Raw genomic sequence first — 11,564 nt, 5'->3', positions numbered from 1 at the left:
TGATTTTTATGGTTAAATATAATAGAGAAAATCAAAACGAGATTTTCGACACTAATTTTAAAGAAATCGGCCCAAGATTGGGCCGAACGGGCCAAACCGGACCAACCGGACCCATGTTAGGCCTAAGGCCCAGCCAAGCTTCATTTAAAAGAGAAGCTCAGCACTCTCTCTCCTCTCATATAACACCAACACGCTGAGAGAGGAAAGGAAGAACAAGAAACACTTTTCCAAATTTCACTTCAATCTTCAATTGATCATAACTTTTGATCCGGAGTTCCGATTGATGAGCCGTTTGTGGCCATACGTCGGACTCGTCAAGATCTTCAATTCTATCTAAATAAAACTGTAAGTAAATCGCATTTTCCTAGCTCCATTTCTGCTGGTATGTTCATTTCGGGTTTAAGGTTTGAGGAACTCAATTCCTTGATGATTTTCATGTTTTAGGGGTTCACTAGACTTGATTCCTTGTAGGCATTGCTCAAGGATCAGTGGTTAAAGGTAAGAAAGTTCTAAACCTTTGTGGTTGTCCAATTTCATGTGCCCTAGTGTTAAAATTGTTCAATTGTATGAACTAGTTGAGTTTATGTTGAATTAGAGTTCAAATTGTCAAATTGGAGCTTGATTGGAGTCTTGGAAAGGCTTGGAGTGGACTTTTAGTGCTGGAAGATCCATTTGAAAGGTATTGGAGCCTTGAAGGTTTGAGGAAAGTGAATATTGGAGGTGTTCCGGGTTGAGCGGGGAATCGGCCAAGGTATGGTTTTAGTTTTCTGTATCTAAAATGTAATATGGTGTGAAAACTTAGGCTAGTGACCCATAGGATAGGAATGAAAATTGTGATGATGATTGATTGGTTGTTGGAATTGTGGCATGATTATGTGGATATTAGTTTTTGGAGGCTTGATGAGATGTTGTATGCAAGATATGTATGCCTTGGTGTGTATGTTTGATAGTTAGTGAAATAGAGTTATTTTTGGTATTATGTTGATAGTGGAATTGATGATGAAGTTGTCATAAGAGATTGATAAAGTGTTTTGTATATTGTGGAAATTCAAGATATTGAATGTGGTTGAAATTTGAATGTTGAATGTGTGTTGAGATTGAATTATTGAGTTGTGATTGATGAAGGATGAGGATTTGGTAGGTTGTGGATTGGATTGGGAAGTTGGAATATGATTGATGTTGGAATGGTTGAGTTTTGGTTGATTTTGAATGAGATTTGGAAGTGTATGTTTTGAAACTTGGGAGTTTATAAGTTTTGGTAAAAATAGAACTTTGATGAACTTCAATGGATCATATCTTGAGCTATTATTTTCGGAATTTGATGATTTTTATATTAATTGAAAGATAATTTCATAAGCTTTAAAATGGTTAAAATTTGGGTGAAATTTGAATTTTGTGGAAGGAGATATGATCGTTGGAAGTTTGGGTCAAAGTTCTGAATTCTGCAAATTCTGCAGAATTTGTGAGTTCTGGGTTGTGTGCGCACGCACAGCCCTGTGCGCGCGCACATCCCGTGGAATCTTGAGGCCTGTGCGCACGCAAAGCACCGTGCATACGCACAAGTGGAAATGAGGCTGCTGCTGGGAGCCCCAGCACGCTCTGTGCGCGTACATGGCCAAGGGAGTTTTGCGAGCTGTGCGTAAGTGTTTACGCACATGTTGGGATTGGCACGCTGGTGGTGGCGCTAGCACACATTGTGCACACGCCCCACCATGAAGATTTTGCTTTCTGTGCATACGCACACTTTTAAAAATACTTCTGGACATGCGCACGCACACCCCTGTGCGTACGCACGCAACCCAGTTCTTTTCTAAAACTTTTGTTTTCAAGTCTTTCACATTCCCAACAAGCTTGTAACCTTACGAGGTGTTATTTCACACTTATAAACCCCCAATCTCATCCCTTAGATCTTGAATTGATATAGAATGCCTAGTGATTGAGAGGAAGCTAGGGAAGAGGGTAACTTGTGGATGAAGAAAGGGGATACAGTGAGAAGTCATGATTGATGATGAGGTTATGAGTTGTTGAGGAGGATGGTGGAATGCCTGAGTATATAGAACGAGCCGAAGGGCTGTGTATAAGATATGAGCCGAATGGCGGTGTATGTGATATGAGCCGGATGGCTATGTGTGATTATGGTTTATGGCTGATTATGAATTTTGATTTTAAGCCGGATGGCTGTGATAAATTGTAAATTATGGCTGGAAATGAAAATGTGAATGTGAATGATTATTGTATCTTGAGTTCTCTTTCTCGAAAGTACGACCACAGAGAGATGGTGGAAGGTGAGGATCCCCTTCCTTGTTCCTCCTGGTATTGTAAAATCGCCTCCAGCGAGATGGTGAGAGGTTAGGATCCCCTCCTCGATTCCTCTTGGGCATATGAGAACTTACCTCCTGGGTAAATGCAAGGGTTGTGGTTTCGCCCCACTTACTCCAGGTTAGTTAGTATAGAGACTCCCCGGGTGGACACAAAGGTTGTGGTTCTGTCCCATTTGCCCCGGGTTATGATTAGTGATGATATGGTTATAAGAAATGATTATGGAATGTGTATGGATGGAGGTGAAATGATTATCTGAGATAAGAGTTTTCCTGGGTAAAAGCAGTGACTAGCCACCACGTGCTCCAGGTGGAGACTAGATACTCTGCTGACCCTATGTCGTAAGTGTGGCCGGACACTGTGAAAGGTTTGGATGAGCTCGCCCCCGTGATAAACACCAAGAGTGGGTGTTGTATTATGATTATGATTATAAATATGAATATGTTATGATTGAGTATTACTCGAGTTGGGGATGCACGACAGAGGGACCGTCCAATGGTTAGCTACCAGAACTTGTCGGGTTGGCTCTATAACCGACAGATGAGACTCATCAGCCACTAGGACAGGCATGCATCATATGCATCTACATGTCTTGTTTGGATTGCCTAAGTGATTGCATATTAAATGCTACTTGATTATTTGCTATATTTGGATCCTATTTGTAATTTCTCTGTTTGTAATAACTGTGTTTGTTGCATTGGTTTTGATGGTGGTTAGGAGATTCGGAGGAGTTGGAACGGAGACTTTTAGATAGTTCTGAAGACCCTTAGCTAGTTGCTAGTTTTATCTCTATGGTTTAGTTATGCTTTAAGTTTGAATTATCTATTGGAAGTTCTAGGATTGCCTTCGGCTTTCCCAGGACATTATATGTTAGATATGCGGGCACTGTTACCATGCTGAGAACCTCTGGTTCTCACCCATGCGGATTTTGTGGTTTTCAGATGCAGGACAGGCGGTTCCTCACTGAGGCATGCTGGAAGCTTTTGATGTTGCGAAGATCTAAATCTTTTGGGTTTATTTTGGTTATTTGTATTTGTTTAGATACTTATTATCTCCACTTATTATATATATGCTGTATTAGTTCCTCTTAGAGGTGATTTTGGAGACTCGGATTTTGTAACTCTGTATTTTGGGGTTTTCTTTTGGGTTCTCCTATATATCTATATGTATATACACTTATTTGCTCGGGCCGGTTTATCTTCGCGAGCCGAGTCCTGAGTTTTGTTATATGTACTTTGAAACTCTTGGTAACATAACTTATTAGCTTGTTCTCTCTTGCGCTGTCTGCTTTATCGTTTCGTGAGTGTTACGTTTTTTTTTTTTATTTAACGATTTTGTTTTATCCCTTCCTTTAAAGGCTCCTAGTTATAAACCTTCTTTACTATATTATATATTAAATTTTTGTTTTTAGAGGTCGTAGCGCCTCACCACCTCTGTTTTACATCCTAGGTATAAAGCTCTGTGTGGTAGGGTGTTACATGTAAAACACATCAATTTCCAATAACAATGCAAAGCATAGTCATCTCTTCAATATTAAAATTAAAAGGGTTAATGTTCAAATTCGTCCCTGTAAGATAACGCGATCTTAATTTTCGTCCCCGAATGATTTTTTTAATCAAATTAGTCCCTGAAAGATAAACTGTTAGTCAAATTAGTCCTTCCGTCAATTGGATGATGACGTGTCACGTTAAGTGCCACGTGGCATGATGACGTGACATGCCATGTGGCAGGTCAGTAACACGTGGCATGCCACGTAACAGGTCAGTGACACGTAGCATACCACGTGTCACTTGACATATAAAAAAGTTTTTTATTAGTCAAAATAGTCCTTGAAAGTTCAAAAGTAAGTCATTTTCATCCCTCAAATTTTAAAAATTAGTCAAACTAGTCCTTATATAATTTTTTTATAATATTAAATTTATAATATTATTTTATACTACTAATTTTAATATTATTTTTTAAACAATAAACAAAATTCTCTTTACATAAAATAATAAAAATAATTAAATTTTTATAAAGTTATTTTGTCATTTGTATTTTAAAATTTTACATTTTCAAATTGTAATTTTTTATATGAATTTTTTTTATTTAAATGAGTTTATCAAATTATTGTTGATTATATATTTAAAAATTTAATATTTTAAATTTTACTAAATAATATAGTAATTATTTTAAATTTTAAATCTTTTAAATTTTTTAAAATTATAACTTTTATTATTATTTAGTTTATATAGTAAAACTCAATAATTGAAAAACTGGTTTATGGAATCACTTTTTGAATCTTAATATTCTAATATAATTTTTTAAATATTTCATTTAAAACAAAAAGAATTTTATTTTAATATGAAGCATATCTATTTATATAATGTATTAGTGCGGAGTAGCATGTGTTATGTATAGGTATAATATTTCCTATTTCATTTTATCTCATTGATTTGTGAAATTAAAAGAAAAATTATATAATCTATCTCAAACATATGAAACACACAAAAATTTATTATGATGTTTGCACGTATTACGCTTAAGAAGCAATTCGTTTACAATAATGATAATAATTAACCAACAAATTTTCAATATTTTGTAAAGTTTAGAATTGAAGCATGTGGATCTTCTTGAATTTTGACTCTAAGTATCACTACCATTACATCCTATATATAAGTAATATCGTAATGGAAAAAAAAAAGATGTAGTAAAAAAAAATAGTGGTATAACTTTGTTTAGATTAACATACATAAATTTTGATTTTGAGCATATGACTTTGTTTAGGTTAATAAATACATACATTTCAATTTTGAGTGTATATATATATATATTCCAACAAAATGTAGTAATGTAAGAAAAATGTTTTAGAATAGAAAAGAATAAGAGAGATTTTGAGAAGAATTAAAGGAGAGAGATAATTTTATGAAGAAAAAATAAAAAAAATATATAAGGACTAGTTTGACTAATTTTTAAAATTTGAGGGATGAAAATGATTTATGTCTAGACTTTCAAGGACTATTTTGACTAATAAAAAACTTTTTTATATGTCAAGTGACATGTGGCATGCCACGTGGCACTTAACGTGACACGTCATCATCCAATTGACGGAAGGACTAATTTGACTAACAGTTTATCTTTCAGGGACTAATTTGATTAAAAAAATCATTCGAGGACGAAAATGAAAATCGCGTGATCTTTTAGGGACGAATTTGAACATTAGCCCAAAATTAAAATATATCTTTTGTAAAGTAAATAAAAAATATTTTTTAATTTTATTAAATTATAAAAATATTTTGATAAAAGTAATGATAGGATATATATTCTTTTAAAATTAAACTAAATACTGACGTAAATAATATAATTTATCTGTCGTAATTTTATTTATCTATATTTTTATCATACCAATGCGTATAAATTTACTACGTAAGGAAGTAAACACTAACATTAATATTATATATAAAAATCAATCAATTATTCTCATTGTAATATATATAATTAGATAGATAGTAATGAATAACACATATGCAAATAATCAATCAAATTAAAATGCATATCAAAGATAGATTTTTGTAACAAAGTATCTAAATTATATGTGTATTATTCATGAGATTTTTAATTATTTATGAAAATTAAAGTATATTTGATAAAATTAATTAATTATATTTTATTTATGATTTTTTTATAGGTTAGTTAATAATTAATTGCTTATAATTAATAATGACATTTTTTAATAGTTTATGAAAAATATTAAAACTTGTAACTTTACGTAAACGTAGATTTATAAAATTACATATGTGTTCAAAGGGACAAAAAAATCAAATAAAAAATTGAAGTGTTTAAAAATTTGACAAACCAAATTCCACAGTAGTCCAAAGTCTCAGAAATACTCCTTGGATGCCTTTGAAACAATGGTTGGGGGCCTTGGGGGTACCCTCATTTTTATTAATCTCACAAAGTTATTTTCACATTTTCCTACGCATCAACATAGCATTTCTTGCGATAGAAATTGACATCCATCTTTTTAAGTGTGGACACTTCCCCTTTAAATTTCATTGTCAAGTGTACAAGAACTTTGAACTGAATTTTCCAGGCGCAGCTAGAATTATTGCCAAACAGTTATCATTTATTTATTTATTTCACCCACCGTTGGCAATTGCCTAACTTGCTTAGCCGAAAAGTGATAATCCTCCATTAGAAATTGACAAAGACCAAAAAAGACTCTGTTTGGAATATGACCCAAAATAAGATTGCAATTTGCATAGTCCACTCATATTCTTCCAATTGTTGGCAACGGTGAATCGCTAAAAATAGACTAACTAGTTAGCCATGTTTCTTTTTCAATAATTAATAAATATGAATTCATGTGAAAATTATAACTAAATAATTTAACATGTATTTTAAAATATGCTCATAATATAAATCATCCGAGATAATAGAATAGAAGGACTTTTGTTACATCGGTAAGATTTTAACAACACCTATTTATCTATTTATATTATATAAAAACTAATACTAATATAAGAAGTTAATAACTTAACTTTTTTTCATATTTTTATTACATAATTGTATAAATGTCTATTTTTTTACGCATTATCGTCCAATTTTATTTTCTATATATTTTTTAAAAAACCGTTACAATTACATTTTTTTTTTACTAATTATAATCACTAACTCTTACTCATGGTTCTGAAAATCAGACCAGACCGGCCGGTCGAACCGGTTTAACCAGGAACCGACAATAAAATGGTTCGGTCCGCTACTTATAACCGCTAGAGATAGAACCGCTTGAAAACCGTCGAACCGCTCGAAGGTTAGTGGCTTCGCCTCCACTTCTTTCTTTTAATTTCTGAATGTTCGGTCTTCGTTTGAAGTCTGAAGTTTTGAAATTGTTGTTCAATTTTTGTTCCATTTTTCTTGTAATGTTTTGTAATTGCCTGTTGTCGATGGATCTGTCTTGTATTTGCTGGTTGGTGATGGCTGTAAAAAATTTTTTTAAATTTACTGATGGCTCGATGGTTCTGTTAGTCTATTTTAGTGTTTTACTGTTTTGTAATTGCTGGATAGTGATGGCTCTGAAATTTTTGTTCAAATTTACTGATGGCTCTGTTTTGTAATTACTAGTTGCTGATGGCTCTTAATTTTTTTGTTCAAATTCATTGATTGCTTTGTTTTGTAATTGTTGGTTTTGCTGGATGAAGGTTTAGGGTTTTAGAATGTTTTATAATGTACTAATGTTTGTAATTGCTGGATTTGTTTGTAATTGTTGGGTGAAGGTTTAGTATTTTGTGATTATTGCATTGGTTAATGTTTTGGTTTGTTTTGTAATTGTTGTTAGCTGGTTGCTTGTTGCTAGCTCTGTTTTGTAATTTTGCTCTGATTACTGGTCTGTTTCATAATGTACCAATGTTAGTGTAATTGCTGTTTTCTAATCGTTGTTAGCTGGTTGCTTGTTGCTGGATCTGTTTTGTAATTTTGCTCTGGTTACTTGATTAAGTTAGTTTGTGTTTGAAATAATAACCCGTAATACAAAAATTTATGACATAGCTCTTGAAAATAGTTTTTCCCCCTAAAATCTCTTAGGGTGTTCAAACTAAGCTAGTGTATATATAATTGTAGATGATCTCATAATAACTGTTGAACCAATTTAATCATAGTCTCAGTGAAACCACTACTGGAGACCCTGCTTATGCTGTGTTGACTTTTAGTCTAAAGGAGATGGTAATTCATTGGTAGGGTTTGTCCATTTTGGCCTTAAGCTTAATTTGGTGCTGAAGTGATGGCTTTCTTTGTGTTTGTTGTCTCCTTCGATTTATTGCAGGTATCAACGGATAAAATAAAAAGAAAAACCTGCTCCATGGAAAATTACTCCAATAATTGTATCTAATCATGTATCTTGTATTGAACCTATTTTCTACTTTTATGAATTATTTTCCACCATTGTGGCATCTGAGTCTCATGACTCCATACCTTGTATTGAACCTATAAGCAAAATTTTAATGTGCTGACTGCAATCATTTTGTGTCAATACTAAGATGCTTATGGTGTTAAATGTTTGAGAATTTTAATAGTGCTCTTTACTCTCAACATGAACAATTATGAATGTAAATGGGAACTATGCCAAAATCAAATTACAATATTTCTCGCTTGGGCCAATTAATGATTACTATTCTATATTGGGAAATTTGTGTTATAGAGTGTTGACCTGTTTGAAAGTTCACTTTATTTTTCCGATTCAATTCAGGAATTCAGCTGGTAATGTAGCAAGTGGCTGCTAGTATTCCACAGCATCAGATCTCTTTACATTTCATTGTTACTAATCTTATTTTAAAATTTATATTAGATTATAATTATATTTTAGAATGTTTATTTATAATTTATTTATTATTCTATTCTAAAACGGTTTTTCTAGTTGAACTACCGGTTGGACCAGTTAGACCAATGAACCAATAAACCAATAACTAAAACGATTTGATAATCGGTCCGATTTTCAGAACCTTGCTCTTACTAATTACTATTAATTACAAATAATATATTCTCTCTCATTTATTCATTCTCAAATTATGACTACCAATTTTTTTCTTTTTTTATTTTCACTTCTACTCATATTTATTATATAAATTAGCATTTATTATATATATATTTTTTTCTTCTCCTATATAATTTCATACCTCTCTTTTTTCTCTCTATTCTTATTAATATTTGACACAATTATTTTTATAATCAAAATTATTTTTCTTATTTTGCTAAACAATGAACTACTTTTTATATTAGAAGATGAATTTTCTAGAATACTAAAATATATGTTTTTATAATTTTTGTTTTGTTTTGGCTTAATTATGTTCATTGGTTATATATTATATTTGTCATCTATATATATAATCACTTTTATCGTATCAATAATTTAAATTTTTAATATTATTTAACTATAATAACGATGTTAAAAATATATGGTGTCGTAATTCATGAAAAAATAAAACTAGAAAATTTAATATTAGTTTCAGTTAGTGAAATATTATATATGCATTAATAGTCTTACTTCATTCAGATTATCTAAATATATCCTAAAATGACAAAAAATAATAAATAAAAGTGACTACTTTAAAAGAACGAAAATAAACGACCATATAAAATTCTAACTATGTCATTTGTATAAAAAAAATTAACTATTTATATAAAATATATGTTAAAATATAAAATATATATTAAAATAAATTAAAAATTTATGTATATATAATAACTGATTTGATAGTTAATTTTTTATATACACATAATATTTTTAATAAAAATAAATGAATAAATTTCAATTAAATGTTTTCGTAATTTTTTTCATTGTATTATAAATTTTTTAATCACATAATTATTAAATTTTATATTAATTTATATATCCATCTAAATTTCACGTAACGCTGATTCTAAATCTAGTGTATACAGTGTTGTGTGTGATTTGATGATTTTATATTTAGTCTATTAACACCATCACTCTAAAGAAATGTAAGTGTAAATTATTAAGATCATGTTTGAAAAAATGCTAAACAAACTTAATTTTTGAAAAAAAATATATATTTGAGTGAAAAAGTAGAAATAGCTTATAAGCAAAATTACTAATTTTAAACTTAAAAATTATTTATAAGCTGAAGTGATATTTTGAAAATTTATTATTATAAAAAAAGTTTTATTATTTATCAATTTGACTTTAGATATTAAATAATATAAACAATTACTTTGAACCTATTTTGTAATTTGTTCGGTTGCTCGTCAGAATGATGGGTCGAATGGGTGTCAAGTGGTGAGCAACGGGTTGGGATGAGGGGGTGTTTGGACCTGAGCGCGAGCTCTAGGAGGAGGGGTGGTGTCCTGATTGTCGGTGAATCGGCAGGTGGGGCCACCTGTAAGGACACTCTGATGCTAAAGTAAGCGTCAATACGATAAGCCGGTTAATTAGGGTAAAAGTGACGTACCTCTGGTGAGGGGTAGGTCCTTCCCCATTTATACCTTGAACTCGGGTAGGCCCTTTGCCTTGGGTCCGTCCGTCTGGAAATTTCTGCCAGCTGTCCAGGTCTTCATTAGGGAGTGAGTTGACATGCGAGTCACCTTGGTGTACGAGTCAAGGACCCATCGGGTCGGTCGTCCATAGGATGGACCCCCGGCCCTTATTGGGCTGGGGCGGAACAGTTCCCCCAGCGTGGCAAGCCGTGAGGCTCACAGTTGGCACGTTCGAGTTAATCGTGTCTTCTCGGGTCATGGTTCTCCTCTGCTCGGGGATCCGTTGACGAGATCCACGCCTTTAGTGCTCGTGAGCTGCCCCCAACTGTTGCTTGAGGCGTCATTTTGATATCTGTGCCGAAAGCATTAAATGCTCTTTATGACTGATTTGAAAGAGAAGAGAAAAGTCTGTTTTACCCTTGCCTTTTCGCGCTCCCTGGTGCGGAATTTAAAGTCCATAAACTAACTGGCAAGTGCATCGGGTCGTACCAAGCAATACCTCAGGTGAGCGAGGGTCGATCCCACGAGGATTGATGGATCAAGCAACAATGATTGAGTGATTTACTTAGTCAGATAAACAGAAAATGATGTTTGAGAGTTCACTAGCATTAAACAGTAAATTCAGAGAATTAAAGGCAAACAGTAAATTGATGTGAAGAATGTATGAGAAAACAGTTAAGGTTTCAGAGTTGTTTATCTTCCAGATTTCTATTTCTTACCAACTATTTTAATCATGCAAGATTCAATTCTTAGCAATTTAGTCTCCTCTAATTTAGTTAACCGCCAATTCTTTGGTCACTTAATTTCAATTAGAAGGTGAAGTTCAGTTCTAGTTTATTAGCCACAGAAACCCTAATTATCCAAATATAAGAGGATTATATGTCACGTATCCCGTTAAGTCCAGATAAATTAGTGGTTTAGGAGAAATTATTTTCAAGTTGTTATTCAAGTAAATTGTTTTTCAAGGTTTACAAGAACTCAATTAGAATAGGGGTTATTCTTCCGATCTACCCAAATTCTTAAGATGAAGAACGAAAACAACTTTTTGAAATTGAAATCAATACATTAATTAAAATAGAAGAATAATAGTATCAATCCATACAATAAATAGAGCTCCTAACCTTAACAGTGGAGGTTTAGTTGCTCATGGCTCAGAGAAAAACTAGGATTCAGAAATATTGTAAACTGTAGAATGAGGTGCATAAAAGAGAAGAGAGTCCGAAAGGCTAAATCTTTTTCTTTTTATATCTAATCCTAATTAATGTAAAATATATTTTCTA

This window comes from Arachis ipaensis, chromosome B1 (assembly GCF_059453495.1).
Source record: "Arachis ipaensis isolate K30076 ecotype BB chromosome B1, ASM5945349v1, whole genome shotgun sequence".
In the NCBI taxonomy this organism is placed as follows: domain Eukaryota; kingdom Viridiplantae; phylum Streptophyta; class Magnoliopsida; order Fabales; family Fabaceae; genus Arachis; species Arachis ipaensis.
Note: the sequence above shows the minus strand (reverse complement) of the source record.